Raw genomic sequence first — 14,924 nt, forward strand, 5'->3', positions numbered from 1 at the left:
TGTCGTGCCTCTCACCGGTGCCTCCAACTAGGGAAGGTTATGGGCGTGCGTACCCTGATCAGGTAAGCAAACATATAACCTTGTGTGCCCATAGTTGGATGATAAGCGCTTTTGTCCCTGTTTGGGACGGACCACGATGGTGGTCGTTGTGTCTTTGGTAGACACGGGGCCACCGAGGACTAGCCCAATGGGGAGTGAGTCGGAGTGGCCGGGAGAGTGTCATGGCAGTAGATCGGTTCTGTCGGAACACCGTTGGTCCACCCGAATGGGAGTGCGAGGCCATGGGTTCCATGGTGTGGGTATAGTGTACTAACCTCTGAAGAGTGTATATTAAATCTATCGATAGCCGCGCCCGCGGATAAGGGCCCAATTCGTAGTCGGTCCCACTGTGAGTCAACGGTATTAATAATAACTTATTAATAACAACCCCGGTTCGATGATGAGATAAGTTGGTTGTGATCGCCAGAAAGATCACCGTTTGAGACCAAGTGTTGGTCATGGTTGTGATCGCCAGAGTGATCACCGTGGTATCGAGGATACCGAGTTGTTGGATATTCGTGATGTTGTGCGAGAATCGTGGGTAAAGATCAAGCTCCTTGTGGTCATTTAATGATTAATACGGTATTGTTTATACCAAGCTTGATTTGATCCTGAGATAATCGTATGATGCCCGAGGTTGGCAAGTGATGCATGTGATGGTTACGAAGTAACCTGAGTAGAATAATAGTGCATATAGTGTCATCATGTTGCATGCTGGTATCATCAGATTTATACGTTCATGCCATGATCATATTGTTCTAGCGATATTATGTTCATGTTGTTCATGCCATGTTATCCTGATGATCTCACGATAATTCCTGCTTAACCTATAATTGCCATGTTGTTGTTTGTCTTGAATGCTTCTGGTTATTGTGAGCTTGCAAGTACATTCAATGTACTAACCTGGCGTGTCATGCCAGTTTGCAGGTCGTGCCTGGATTGCTTGCTTGTTTGGTGTGGTTCCTGTGTGCGCGATCTAGGATAAGCGTTCCAGCCAGAGTCCCTGCGGATTGGAGTCCATCATCGCCGTTCGTTGTTTCGCTGCCAGTAGTTGTTCCGCTGCTTCGAGTTGTTATGCTGCTTGTATAGAGCAACCGTGGTTGGCGTAGTGTCGCCGTACCGATGTTCTTCATTGTAATATCGGAACCCTTGTGTTCATATTCGTGTTGTAATAGAGAGCTGGTTTGTTCTATACTAAGCAGTGCCGTATTCTAGAAGACTTCACCTCGATCTCTGGTCTGGAATACGGGGTGTTCTGGTTTTCTCTGAGCCGGGGTTCCACACTCACTCTCATTATTAATAGTATGGATAGCACCAATAGTATAGCAATTATCATGATCACAATGAGTAGTAGGAGCAACATCTTTTGGGAGGGATACCTTTTTACCTTTGCTTCTCCGTTTTTCTTTTCCTTCTTCACATCATGCGCGGATTTATCCCTCTTTTTTGAGCTTCTTATTGATGAGATTGGTTGAATAGAAAGCTCCTCCTCTTTACCTGATTCATCATAAGAAATAATAGGAGGATATTGGGAAGTCTCTTCCCTTTCATTAGTGTTCTCTTCATCTTCTATTTGCTTTCTTTTCTTTATGTAATTGGCAATATAAGGATTTTCAATGCAATTCACCGCACAATACATATAAATTTCTTCTAGGTCAATATCAAGGAATTTCTCGAGGTTATATTCTGGAATAATCTTAGTTTGACGTTTCATTTCTTCATAACCCAAAAGCAAACTAAGTTCATTATAATGTGCAAGGGAAATCAAGTCATCACAATTTTTGGACACGATCCGATCATGAAACAATTTGCATTTGATCTTTAAATGACCATGTTCATTGCAAAGTTCACAAGTATGGCTAAGAAATTTTAAATTTTCAGCACTAACATTTAGCCTTTCTTGCAACCATTTAGTTTCTAAATGCTAATGCCTCTTGCAATATCTATCTTCCCTATTTGGTGTGTACTTGCAAACCCAATGCACTCCACAAAAATTGACATGTTTATAGGAGACATTTTCATCATAACTAGTGCAATCATCATTAGTACTATGGATATTCAAGGAGTTCATACTATCAACATTGCAATCATGCTCATCATTCAAAGATTTAGTGCCAAACATTTTAATGCATTCTTCTTCTAACACTTTGGCACAATTTTCCTTCCCATCATACTCGCGAAAGTTATTAAAAAGATGAAGCGTATGAGGTAAACTCAATTCCATTTTTTTGTAGTTTTCTTTTATAAACTAAACTAGTGATAAAACAAGAAACGAAAATATTTGATTGCAAGATCTAAAGATATACCTTCAAGAACTCACCTCCCCGGCAACGGCGCCAGAAAAGAGCTTAGTTGACGGGGTGTGAGTGCCGCTTACCTAGCCTCCCCGGCAACGGCGCCAGGAAAGAGCTTGATGTCTACTACACAACCTTCTTCTTGTAGACGTTGTTGGGCCTCCAAGTGCAGTGGTTTGTAGGACAGTAGCAAATTTCCCTCAAGTGGATGACCTAAGGTTTATCAATCCGTGGGAGGCGTAGGATGAAGATGGTCTCTCTCAAACAACCCTGCAACCAGATAACAAAGAGTCTCTTGTGTCCCCAACACACCCAATACAATGGTAAATTGTATAGGTGCACTAGTTCCGCGAAGAGATGGTGATACAAGTGTAATATGGATGGTAGATATAGGTTTTTGTAATATGAAAATATAAAAACAGCAAGGTAACTAACGATAAAAGTGAGCGTAAACGGTATTGCAATGCGTTGAAACAAGGCCTCGGGTTCATACTTTCACTAGTGCAAGTTCTCTCAACAATAATAACATAATTGGATCATATAACTATCCCTCAACATGCAACAAAGAGTCACTCCAAAGTCACTAATAGCGGAGAACAAACGAAGAGATTATGGTAGGGTACGAAACCACTTCAAAGTTACTCTTTCGGATCGATCTATTCAAGAGTCTGTAGTAAAATAACACGAAGCTATTCTTTCCGTTCGATCTATCATAGAGTTTGTACTAGAATAACACCTTAAGACACAAATCAACCAAAACCCTAATGTCACCTAGATACTCCAATGTCACCTCAAGTATCCGTGGGTATGATTATACGATATGCATCACGCAATCTCAGATTCATCTATTCAAACCAACACAAAGTACTTCAAAGAGTGCCCCAAAGTTTCTACCGGAGAGTCAAGACGAAAACGTGTGCCAACCCCTATGCATAGGTTCATGGGCGGAACCCGCAAGTTGATCACCAAAACATACATCAAGTGGATCACGTGATATCCCATTGTCACCACAGATAAGCACGACAAGACATACATCAAGTGTTCTCAAATCCTTAAAGACTCAATCCGATAAGATTACTTCAAAGGGAAAACTCAATCCATTACAAGAGAGTAGAGGGGGAGAAACATCATAAGATCCAACTATAATAGCAAAGCTCGTGATACATCAAGATCGTATCTCCTCAAGAACACGAGAGAGAGAGAGATCAAACACATAGCTACTGGTACATACCCTCAGCCCCGAGGGTGAACTACTCCCTCCTCGTCATGGAGAGCGCCGGGATGATGAAGATGGCCACCGGTGAGGGTTCCCCCCCTCCGGCAGGGTGCCGGAACAGGGTCCCAATTGGTTTTTGGTGGCTACAGAGGCTTGCGGCGCGGAACTCCCGATCTATTCTGCTCTCTGATGTTTTTAGGGTATATGGATATATATAGGAAAAAGAAGTCGGTAAGGGGAGACACAAGGGGCCCACGACGGTGGGGGCGCGCCCAGGTGAGGCAGGCGCGCCTCCCTGCCCCGTGGCCACCTCGAAGCTTCCTTGACTTCAACTCCAAGTCTCCTGGATCACGTTCGTTCCAAAAATCACGCTCCCGAAGGTTTCATTCCGTTTGGACTTCGTTTGATATTCCTTTTCTGCGAAACACTGAAACAAGGGAAAAACATAAACTGGCACTGGGCTCTGGGTTAATAGGTTAATCCCAAAAATAATATAAAAGTGTTTAGTAAAGCCCATAAACATCCAAAATAGATAATATAATAGCATGAATACTTCATAAATTATAGATACGTTGGAGACGTATCAATCCTTCCAAACAGAGGGCCTCTACAGTTTCTAATCCTCCATCCCCCCAAGATGATTTCCAAGACAACATATGCATAGACGCTCAACGTAGCTGTGTTTATGATGAGCACGTCTCCCTTAGTGCACCATCACCGGTGCTCCCTCTAACTTGGCACTGTTATATGTGGTTGCATGTTATGTGTGATGTCTAGCTTGTATTGCTTCTAATTTTGTTGAATTCCATCTGCTCACTTTACACATTATACTTGAATAAGACACGTGTTCCTGTTTCTAGAACATACAATATCTGTCTATCACACCATGTTCTTACATCAAATTACTACTGTTGTGTAACCTGCAACAATCACTTATCATAAGACACGTTTGACTTTGGAGTGTGACATAGGTTACATCTCACATTCTTTTCTAGCTTGTACTACTAATTTGTTGAAATGGCACTTATGACGAGACAGTTTTAACTTGGTAGAGTGATATTCGTTGCATCTTTCATATGGTGTCTAGCTTTCATTTCTTCTAATTGGTTGAAATGCCTTCTCCTTAGTTTACACATCATAAGCTGTGAATATGCAATGCTGTGAATATGCAATGGAACTAATGACGAGAGACCTTTAACTTGATAGTGTGATGTTGTTTGCATCTTGCATATGATTTATTCTTGTACCGCTTCACATTTGTTTAAACGGCATTTATGATGAGACACTGTTAACTTGGCAGAGTGATATTTGTAGCATCTTTCATATGGTGTCTACCTTCCATTGCATTGCTTCTAATTTAGTGAAATGTCTTCTGCTTAGTTTACACATCATAGTTCTGGTTATCTCATGCCGTCCTGTTTTTCTTACATATTACATCCTCCTATCATGTGGTTGTCTAACATCAAAGTTCAGTTCGTCTGTATCACGCATCAATTTGTTCTGAAGAACTAAATTGTTATTCGTTTTTCTTGTCGACTTGACTTAACATGGCACCGAGAAAGAGGAAGCAATACAGAATGGCAGGGAAAGGGAAGCGAAAGAATCCTGCAGATTCTGCTGGTACTGATGGTGCAATAGACGGTCAAAGTCTAGCGGAAAATTGTACCGACAGGTATCCCGTGCTAAACGAGCTGCAAAACAAGCCAAACAGAAACAACCCTAGTTGTTGCAAAACCTTCCACAGTACCACCAGCTGCACAATTTACTCGTTGGTCAACTTAGCTAGCAGCACGTTCCCAAGCTCCCTTGCCACCTGACACTACTTCCGAAGCACTCTTGACACAAGATGAGTTGGCAAGATCAAATGAACTTTGTGAGCTTCAACAGCAAGAAGGTAGTTGCTAGAGTCAAGTTACAGTTGCATGCTTCTTTATATGTAGTCTCACAGTTTGAAGTACACTAACACTTCCTATGTTTGTTGTTGGACTAGCACCTAGGCGCAAGAGGAAACAAACATCAGGGATAATGCTCGATAGGTTAACTAAATCTAGAGGAGGAAGAATGGAGATCCGTTTTGAGGTAGGTTTAAAAAGGCCACGTGATGCTACAGAGTCAGCCAAGTTAGTATCAGAGGCATCGGTTGCTGTTAGGTTTCATGTACGTATCCTCCCAACATGACAAAGACGAAACCCAGTTCAACACCTTCCTCGACCATTTATCTGTAAGTATGGTTATGTATGGAAACTAGTAATATCGTCTTGCTCTGTCCAATACTTTCTAGGTTGCTGATAATGAGACTCCCATAATTTTCAACAGATGAGGTTCAAGTTGGATAGCCAAGATGATGCAACCTGACAAGCTTGCACCCATGTTTTCAAGTCTGCTCTGCGACAGTATCGGTATAACTTGAGGAAAACTCACTTTGAAGGCAAGGCTAACAGTGAACTTGCCCAAACATCTCTAGTGGAAAATATATCTGATGAAGACTGGAGAGGCCTCGTTAAACACTGGTCCGATCCAAAGTATCAGGTACATTATATATATGTGATCAGATCACATGTTGAAGTCCTATTTACACATGTGCCACACAAATCTATGTTCTTGTAGGTGAACTGTTCAAAGAACAAGGCCAACCGTACAAAAGTGAAATTCCAACAGACGACAGGATCTCGTATCTATATTGCACACTGCGAGGCTCTTGTAATTAGCTGTTGTTTCACTCTTTTTGCTGTACCATATTATCATATCTATATTGACTTGTTCCAAATGCAGAGGAAAGCCGGCAAGGACCAAAAAGTACCTGAACCAAATGTTGTGGAAATCTTCAAGGACTATCATACCAGCAAGAAGAAGGGCATGACACACTAGTCAAAGCCGTTGTTGTAAGTCCTTAATCCTCATGCCTTTTAACTACTACTTACTCTGACTTGTGCCTTGAATTGCATGGTTTGCAGCCAATGTCTATTACTCTTTTCAATTTTATACACAATTGTCTTAGCGTATCATTGCACCTTACAAGGTTTAAAGGAGAGGAGTGATGTTCCTTTGATCTTGACCTGTAATCTAGTTCCGTGCTGGACTTGCCCACACAACGTTACAATTGCCTGTTCGTCTGTTCTCAGTTGTTTTGTGATATGAATGATGTCATACTATGCTTACCGTATTATAAACTTTGTCTCTTTATCCTTAGCCCTCAATACAATGTGAAGAAATAGACAATACATTAGCGATGGTACATGGTCATATGTTTGGAACCTGGTTTTATTATGTACTTTGCAATAAAATACAACTATTATTTTACATGGGTTCACCAGAATAAGTTCTGTATATAGACCAAAGCTATTTTGTTTGGTTTTGCTGCCTCCTTAATATCTTCTGTTCTGGTACTACTAATGTAAAACCTCAACTTTTCAGCGAGCTATGGAAAAAATGGTGGAACCGCCACCTTCTGAAGGTGGCGAGGCAACTATAACCGCAATGTCAGCTCTTGCTGAAGTGGGTCAGTACCTGTCCACTAACAGTGCCAAAAGCACGTTCCTGCGTAATACTGGCTTGGTTGTTAAGGCAATCTCGTTGAAACTGCCTCATGATCAAGATATGCAAGCTCAAAACAATGTTGTATCTGCGCTCCAGACACAAGTCCATTCCCTAACAGAGACCCTTTGTGAAACAAGGAGAGACATTGTTCGATGTTGTCAAGATATGCATGGTTTTGAAACCAGACTATCAGACATTTGCTATGTTGTTCAGGAGCCTAGGAGAACTGAAGGCGAAGGTTATGGTGCTCCATTGGAAAATACAGCATGAAAACGTAACAGTCAGGTCAAATGAACTGAGCTTCTGAACTTCTGGTGGTGCATTTATCTGCTAGACTGTTAACTTTTATGCCAACCTTCCTTTTGTTTTATAGTTGTAATTTGTTTTGGTGCGATACAAAATTTGTTCTTAACGTGCAGCCACCGGCTGATGAAAATAGCAAGCCATTTTTGTATAGTGTAGGGTGTTCCCTATATTTGCACTGGTGGCGAACTTTGATGCCCACCGGCTGTAGTTAACATGGGCCTCCTACGGGCCGTAGAAACAATGGGCCTTCTAAGGGCCGTAGAAACAATGGGCCTTCTACGTGGCGTAGAAACAATGGGCCTTATACGGGTCGTAGACACAATGGGCCTTCTATGGGCCGTATCATCAATGGGCCTTCTACGGGCCGTATGATCGGTTGGCCAAACATGGGCCAATAACAGACCACATTATGGCCGTAAATGGGCTAGAGTTGAAATCGTCCATTCATGGGCCAACCATAATGGGCCATCGTTAATCGGCCGTATTTTCATGACGCTATGAAAATGGCCAAACGTATTAACGGGCCACAAACGGGACGACTGTAACCACGGGCTGAATTTGGCCCACAAGCAGAAAATGACAGTAATGGGTTGTAAGTAAATGAATGTGGAAATGAGCCCAAGAATAAATGGGCCCCGAGAAGGCCGAAAGATAACATGGGCTGGAAACGGCCCAACATAATAATGAACCGTTAATGGGTATAAAGTGATACACTATTCATTATGGGCCAGTTTCACCACGTGCCGTTAATGGGTATAAAGTGATACACTGTTCATTATGGGCCAGTTTTACCACGGGCCGTTAATGGGCCGAGAGTAATAAGGGCCTCATACGGGCCGAAAGGCGTCATGGGCCGGAAGTTAAAACGGGCTGGAATTATATTGGACGGCCTAGATGACGCTAGTGGGCCTAATTCAGATAGGCCATAAACGGGCCCTGGGTTAGCGGGCTGTAAATGGGCTATATGCGAACAGGCCGTTAACAGGCTTGCCGTGGGCCGGCCCGCCACCTTTTGACCAAGTCAAACGGGCCGGCCTTTTCACAGGAATGGGCCTCTGTTGGGCCGTGCCACGTGTCGACATACCATAGGTGCTTTGGGTCCAATGAGTGGATGACATCTGTCCCAACGGTGAGCCGACACGTGTTTCCTCTAGCCAATGATGATTTTACACGTGGAAAATCCCCATTGGTCCGGGCTGTTAACGGGTTATCGGATCCAAAACCGGACCCGATAGCTTAACGGCGTTCCGTTACGGTGGATGCCACGTGTCGGTCACCCTTGACGAAAGCACTTCTGTGACGCGTGATTTATCGTCACGGAAGTGGACACTTCCGTGATGATAATTTTGGTAATGTCATGGAACACTTCTATGACATCACAGGTATGACTATCTTGAATGTACATGCATGACAGAAAACGTGACCTACTGTGGCAAACACGTATCATCACGGAAGTGTATTTTTTTTGTGGTGTCCCCTCTCTCCCGGTGGCGCCGAAACGCCGGCGGAGCAATCATCCAGACGTTGATTTACACCAACAACTTCGCCGTCATCATCACCAACTCTCTCTCCCTCTATGCAACGGTGTAACACCTCTTCTCCTAGCTGTAATGTCTACTTAAACATGGTGCTTAATGCTATATATTATTATCCAATGATGTATGACCATCCTATGATGTTTGAGTATATCAGTTTTGCCCTATGAGTTGATTGATGACACTTGATCGGTTTGAGTTGTATCTTTTATTTTGGTGCTGTCCTATGGTGCCCTCCTTGTCGCGCATGTGTGAGGGATTCCCACTGTAGTGTGTTCCAATACATTCATGATTCGCTTATGGTTGGTGACATGAGTGACTGAAACACATACCCAAGTATTTGCGTATGGGAGTAAAGAGGACTTGATACTTAATGCTATGGTTGGTGAAAGGACATGCGGTGCCCCCATGTGTGGTTTTGGTAATTGATGACGTTCTCTATGGACTAATGGTTGCATTGAGTTATATTTGAAGGATTTGTCCATAGGCTTTTCTTGAAGTCCATATGTTGGTTTAAAGGAGTTTATGAGTTAACCAAGGTGTTATTAAGGAATTATCCAAAGATTGGTCATGTGAGTGTTGAGCTTATTGTAAGCATGTCTTGAAGAAGAAGAGTGTGTGATCATTCATGTCTACCTTCAAGACATCATCCAAATGAAGAGAGTTTGAAAGATTCAAGGTTGACCAAGACTAAGTCCAGAGTGAATCATGTTGATCAACATACAAAGCGTACAAGCTGTACCTAGGGATCAAGTGGTCCCATGGTATGGTTGCAGTGTGCAAGTTCAAGTGGAGCATCACGAAGAGATCATCCTTGAAGCTTGCCGTTCATTGTGGTGTCATTGGACTTGAGAAGATGTGCCAAAGAGCGGCTCACCCATAGTAGAGTATGGGGGAGCAAACATCTGGTCATCATCGAGCCAACGCAATCAAGAAAGGTGGTCCAACCTGAGGGAGTCAAGATCGTCATCATCTAGCCCAAGTGGACTATGTGCAAGGCAAATGTTTACCCTTGATATTTTCTCTATTTTACCGATCTCATGGTGGTAGTTTGGAGACCGGGTTATAGGATCGATTGTCGTACTATCAAGGAGGGCTCTCAAGTGAGTAGCTTGATCGCATCGTTCATAGAGAGCTCAAACCATTGCATGCTTGCATCATCTTTCTTGGTTCTTGTTTGGTTTTCTCCTAGTGAGATTTGGAGCTTATGGTCATCTTCTTGACAAGCTCGAGTTCATCAAAAACGGAGTTCACATTATTCTTCTATTGCATTTTCGGTGTTGGAGGTTTTACCGGTCTTATTCGAGGAAGGGTTCTCACCATTTTCTTATGGGCCTTTTATAATTTCCTTCTTATTGTTATTTCTACGAAGATTGTGTTAGCCCTTGTCTCTAGCTTTCCAACAAACTTGGTTTCGTTGAATTCGGAGTCCGTTTGCAGAAGTTGTGTCAGTTTTGGTGTCCTCATAAAAGCTGCAGCGGTACTACCACTCGTGGGAGCGGTACTACCGCTTGGAGGTGATGTAATTTTTTACTACCGCTCTTGGGAGCGGTACTACCATGGCTACTTCTGTGGCTACTTCCTCTCCGGACCAAAAAGACGTCTCACGTCCAGCGGTGGTAGGCACAGATGTATTTTTTTAGTACCGCTCGCAAACAGTAGTACCCCTAATCTTTGAGGTAGTACCGCTACCCCTAGAGGTAGTACCGTGAGGACGAGCGGTAGTACCGCTCTGTGCGGGCTGTGAGCATAACGGTTGGATTTTGTCCCACCTATAAAAGGGGGTCTTCTTCCCCAATGAACCTGATCCTTTGAGCTAGTGATCTCCCCCCATTGTTGACCTTCTTTGAGCTTGCTATCTCTCAATCTCTGCATGGATTCTTGCTAGTTTTTGGGGGAAAAGAGAGAGGAGATCTAGATCCATATTTCCACCAATCACTTTCTCCTCTTGTGAGGGGAACCCTTGGATCTAGATCTTGGAGTTCTTGGTGTTCTCCTTCTTGTTCTTCCTCTCATTTCCTTCCCTAGCATTAGTTGTTTTGGTGGGATTTGGGAGAGAAGGACTTGGGCACTCCGTGTGCCCTTGCCATTGCATTTGGTGCATAGGTTTGAGTTCTCCATGGTGATACGTGGAAGTTACAAGTTGAGAAGCTTATTACTCTTGGGTTCTTGGTACCCTTGAGCTTGTTCCTCTTGGGTTCTTGGGCGCCCTAGACGGTTGGTGGTGTTCAGAGCTCAATCATTGTGGTGTAAAGCTCCGGGCAAGCGTTGGGTCTGCAATTAGGTTGTGGAGATCGCCCTGAGCAATTTGACGGGTTTCGGTGACCGCACCCAAGGGTTGCCAAAGTGTACGGGTTCGGTGAATGTCCCCAAGGGTTGCCATTTGTATGGGTTCGGTGACCGCCCTCAAGGGTCCCTTAGTGGAATCACGACATCTTGCATTGTGCGAGGGCGTGAGGAGATTACAGTGGCCCTAGTGGCTTCTTGGGGAGCATTGTGCCTCCACACCGCTGATACGTCTCCAACGTATCTATAATCTTTGATTGTTCCATGCTATTATATTATCTGTTTTGGATGTTTAATGGGCTTTACTAAGCACTTTTATATTATTTTTGGGACTAACCTATTAACCGAAGGCCCAGTGCAAATTCCTGTTTTTGCCTATTTCAGTGTTTCGCAGAAAAGGGATATCAAACGGAGTCCAAACGGAATGAAACCTTCAGAAGAGTTATTTTTGGAACAAACGTGATCCATAGGACTTGGAGTGGACATCAAGAAAGAAGCAAGGAGGCCACGAGGCAGGGAGGCGTGCCTGCCCCCTGGGCACGCCCCCACCCTCGTGGGTCCCTCACAGCTCCACCGACCCACTTCTTCCTCCTATACATACCTATGTACCCCGAAAACAACCAGGAGCACCACGAAACCCTATTTCCACCGCCGCAACCTTCTGTACCCGTGAGATCCCATCTTGGGGCCTTTTCCGGCGCTCCGCCGGAGGGGGAATCGATCACGGAGGGCTTCTACATCAACACCATAGCCTCTGCGATGATGTGTGAGTAGTTCACCATAGACCTTCGGGTCCATAGTTATTAGCTAGATGGCTTCTTCTCTCTCTTTGGATCTCAATACAAAGTTCTACTCCATCTTCTTGGAGATCTATTCGATGTAATTCTTTTTGCGGTGTGTTTGTCGAGATCCGATGAATTGTGGGTTTATGATCAAGATTATCTATAAACAATATTTGAATTTATCTGAATTCTTTGATGTATGATTGGTTATCTTTGCAAGTCTCTTCGAATTATCAGTTTGGTTTGGCCTACTAGATTGATCTTTCTTGCAATTGGAGAAGTGCTTAGTTTTGGTTTCAATCTTGCGGTGTCCTTTCCCAGTGACAGCAGGGGCAGCAAGGCACGTATTCTATTGTTGGCATGGAGGATAAAAAGATGGGGTTTATATCATATTTCTTGAGTTTATCCCTCTACATCATGTCATCTTGCCTAATGTGTTACTCTGTTCTTATGAACATAATACTCTAGATGCATGCTGGATAGCGCTCGATGTGTGGAGTAATAGTAGTAGATGCAGAATCGTTTCGGTCTACTTGTCGCGGACGTGGTGCCTATATACATGATCATGCCTAGATATTCTCATAATTATGCACTTTTCTATCAATTGCTCGACAATAATTTGTTCACCCACCGTAATACTTATGCTATCTTGAGAGAAGCCACTAGTGAAACCTATGGCCCCCGGGTCTATTTTCCATCATATAAGTTTCCAATCTATTTTTACTTTGCAATCTTTACTTTCAGTTTATATCATAAAAATACCAAAAATATTTATCTTATTATCTCTATCAGATCTCACTTTTGCAAGTGGTCGTGAAGGGATTGACAACCCCTTTATCGCGTTGGTTGCAAGGTTCTTATTTGTTTGTGCAGGTATAAGGCGACTTGTGTGTAACCTCCTACTGGATTGATACCTTGGTTCTCAAAAACTGAGGGAAATACTTACGCTACTTTACTGCATCACCCTTTCCTCTTCAAGGAAAAAACCAACGCAGTGCTCAAGAGGTAGCAAGAAGGATTTCTGGCGCCGTTGCCGGGGAGGCTTACGCCAAGTCAAGTCAAGATTTGATCTCCCAGCATCTAGCCATCTCTGGCGCAGTTGCCAAGTCAAGTCAAGACATACCAAGTACCCATCACAACTCTTATCCCTCGCATTACATTATTTACCATTTGCCTCTCGTTTTCCTCTCCCCCCACTTCACCCTTGCCGTTTTATTCGCCCTCTTTTTCCGTTCGCCTCTTTTCGCTTGCTTCTTGTTGCCTATTTACCCTAATGGCCCTGCCTAAAAAGTTGATACTTACCTTAAAAGGTTGGAAGAAATTGAAAACAACGTCAGAAGCTTTATGACTTTGCAATTTGAGCATAATAATTTCTTTAGAAACAAGCTTAAAGAACAAAAAAGCTTTATGGAGTACATGAATAAAGAGCTTGATGATATGTCTAAGGAATTTTATGGTTTGAAATCTCTGTTTGCTCATCTTGAAAAATTAATAGCCCAAATTTCGGATAAGCAGGCCACCTTAGTCAATAAGATGGCCGCCAAACCAGAAGATCTAGAAGGTAATAGGGATGAAGATCTAAAAGTGATTGATGTGTCTCCTATTAAATCTTTGTTTTGCAATATGAACCTTGATAATGATGGGACTGGAGATGAGTCAACTTTAGTTAAAAGGCGTCCGAATGATTCGGAGATTTAGATCTTGATGCAAAAATTGATAAAAGTGAGATTGAAGAGGTCAAAACTTTACATAGCAATGAACCCACTATTTTGGATTTCAAGGAATTTAATTATGATAATTGTTCTTTAATAGATTGTATTTCCTTGTTGCAATCCGTGTTAAATTCTCCTCATGCTTATAGTCAAAATAAAGCTTTTACCAAACATATCGTTGATGCTTTCATGCAATCTTATAAAGAAAAACTTGAACTAGAAGTTTCTATCCCTAGAAAGCTTTATGAAGAGTGGGAACCTACTATTAAAATTAAAATTAAAGATCATGAATGCTATGCTTTGTGTGCTAGTGTTTCCATGATTTCAAAAACTTTGCGTGATGTGTTAGGTTTCCGTGAATTTGATGATTGTTCTTTAAACTTGCACCTTGCGGATTCCACCATTAAGAAACCTACGGGATGTTCTTATTGTTGCAAATAGGAATTATGTGCGCGTAGATTTCATTGTTCTTGATATAGATTGCAATCCTACATGTCCTAATATTCTTGGTAGACCTTTCCTTAGAATGATTGGTGCAATTATTGATATGAAAGATGGAAATATTAGATTCCGATTTCCGTTAAGAAAATGCATGGAGCACTTTCCTAGAAAGAAAATAAAATTACCTTATGAATCTATTATGAGAGCCACTTATGGATTGCATATCAAAGATGATAATACCTAGATCTATTCTTGCCTTTCACTACAACAAGAACCCCCTTATAGCAACGTATGTGTAGCAACGATGATGACATGTGTTGAGTTCAACCTCCCACCTCCCCACGAACCTCCCCGTACCCCCACCTCTACCTCTGTACCTGCTTCCTCGTATCACGCAGCTAAGGATAAATAAACAGTTATTTTTCGCTGCCACATCTCTCCCCCGATTCCCCTTTCTCATGCGAGCTCCATCGCCACAACGTTGCCGCCGCTCCCGAATCCGGGCAGTTCCGGCGCAGTTCTGCGCCGCTGCTCACCGGCCTCCTCCCCCCTCACAGTTCTTCTCGTATTTTCCGCCGCCGGAACGACGTCCCCGCCCCCGCAGCAACCCTAGTCGCCACGGGTCGCTGGCGCAGCTCCCCTGCCTCCGGTTTATATGCCAACTACCCCCGCGTCTCGGCACCCATGGCTGCCAACTCGGGCTCAACAGTGCTACTCTGCCTCAGTTACCTCGACTCCGACGCCGACGATTCTATAAGTCACTCCTCCCCTCTGCT

This window comes from Triticum aestivum, chromosome 7D (genome assembly GCF_018294505.1).
Source record: "Triticum aestivum cultivar Chinese Spring chromosome 7D, IWGSC CS RefSeq v2.1, whole genome shotgun sequence".
NCBI classification, from domain to species: domain Eukaryota; kingdom Viridiplantae; phylum Streptophyta; class Magnoliopsida; order Poales; family Poaceae; genus Triticum; species Triticum aestivum.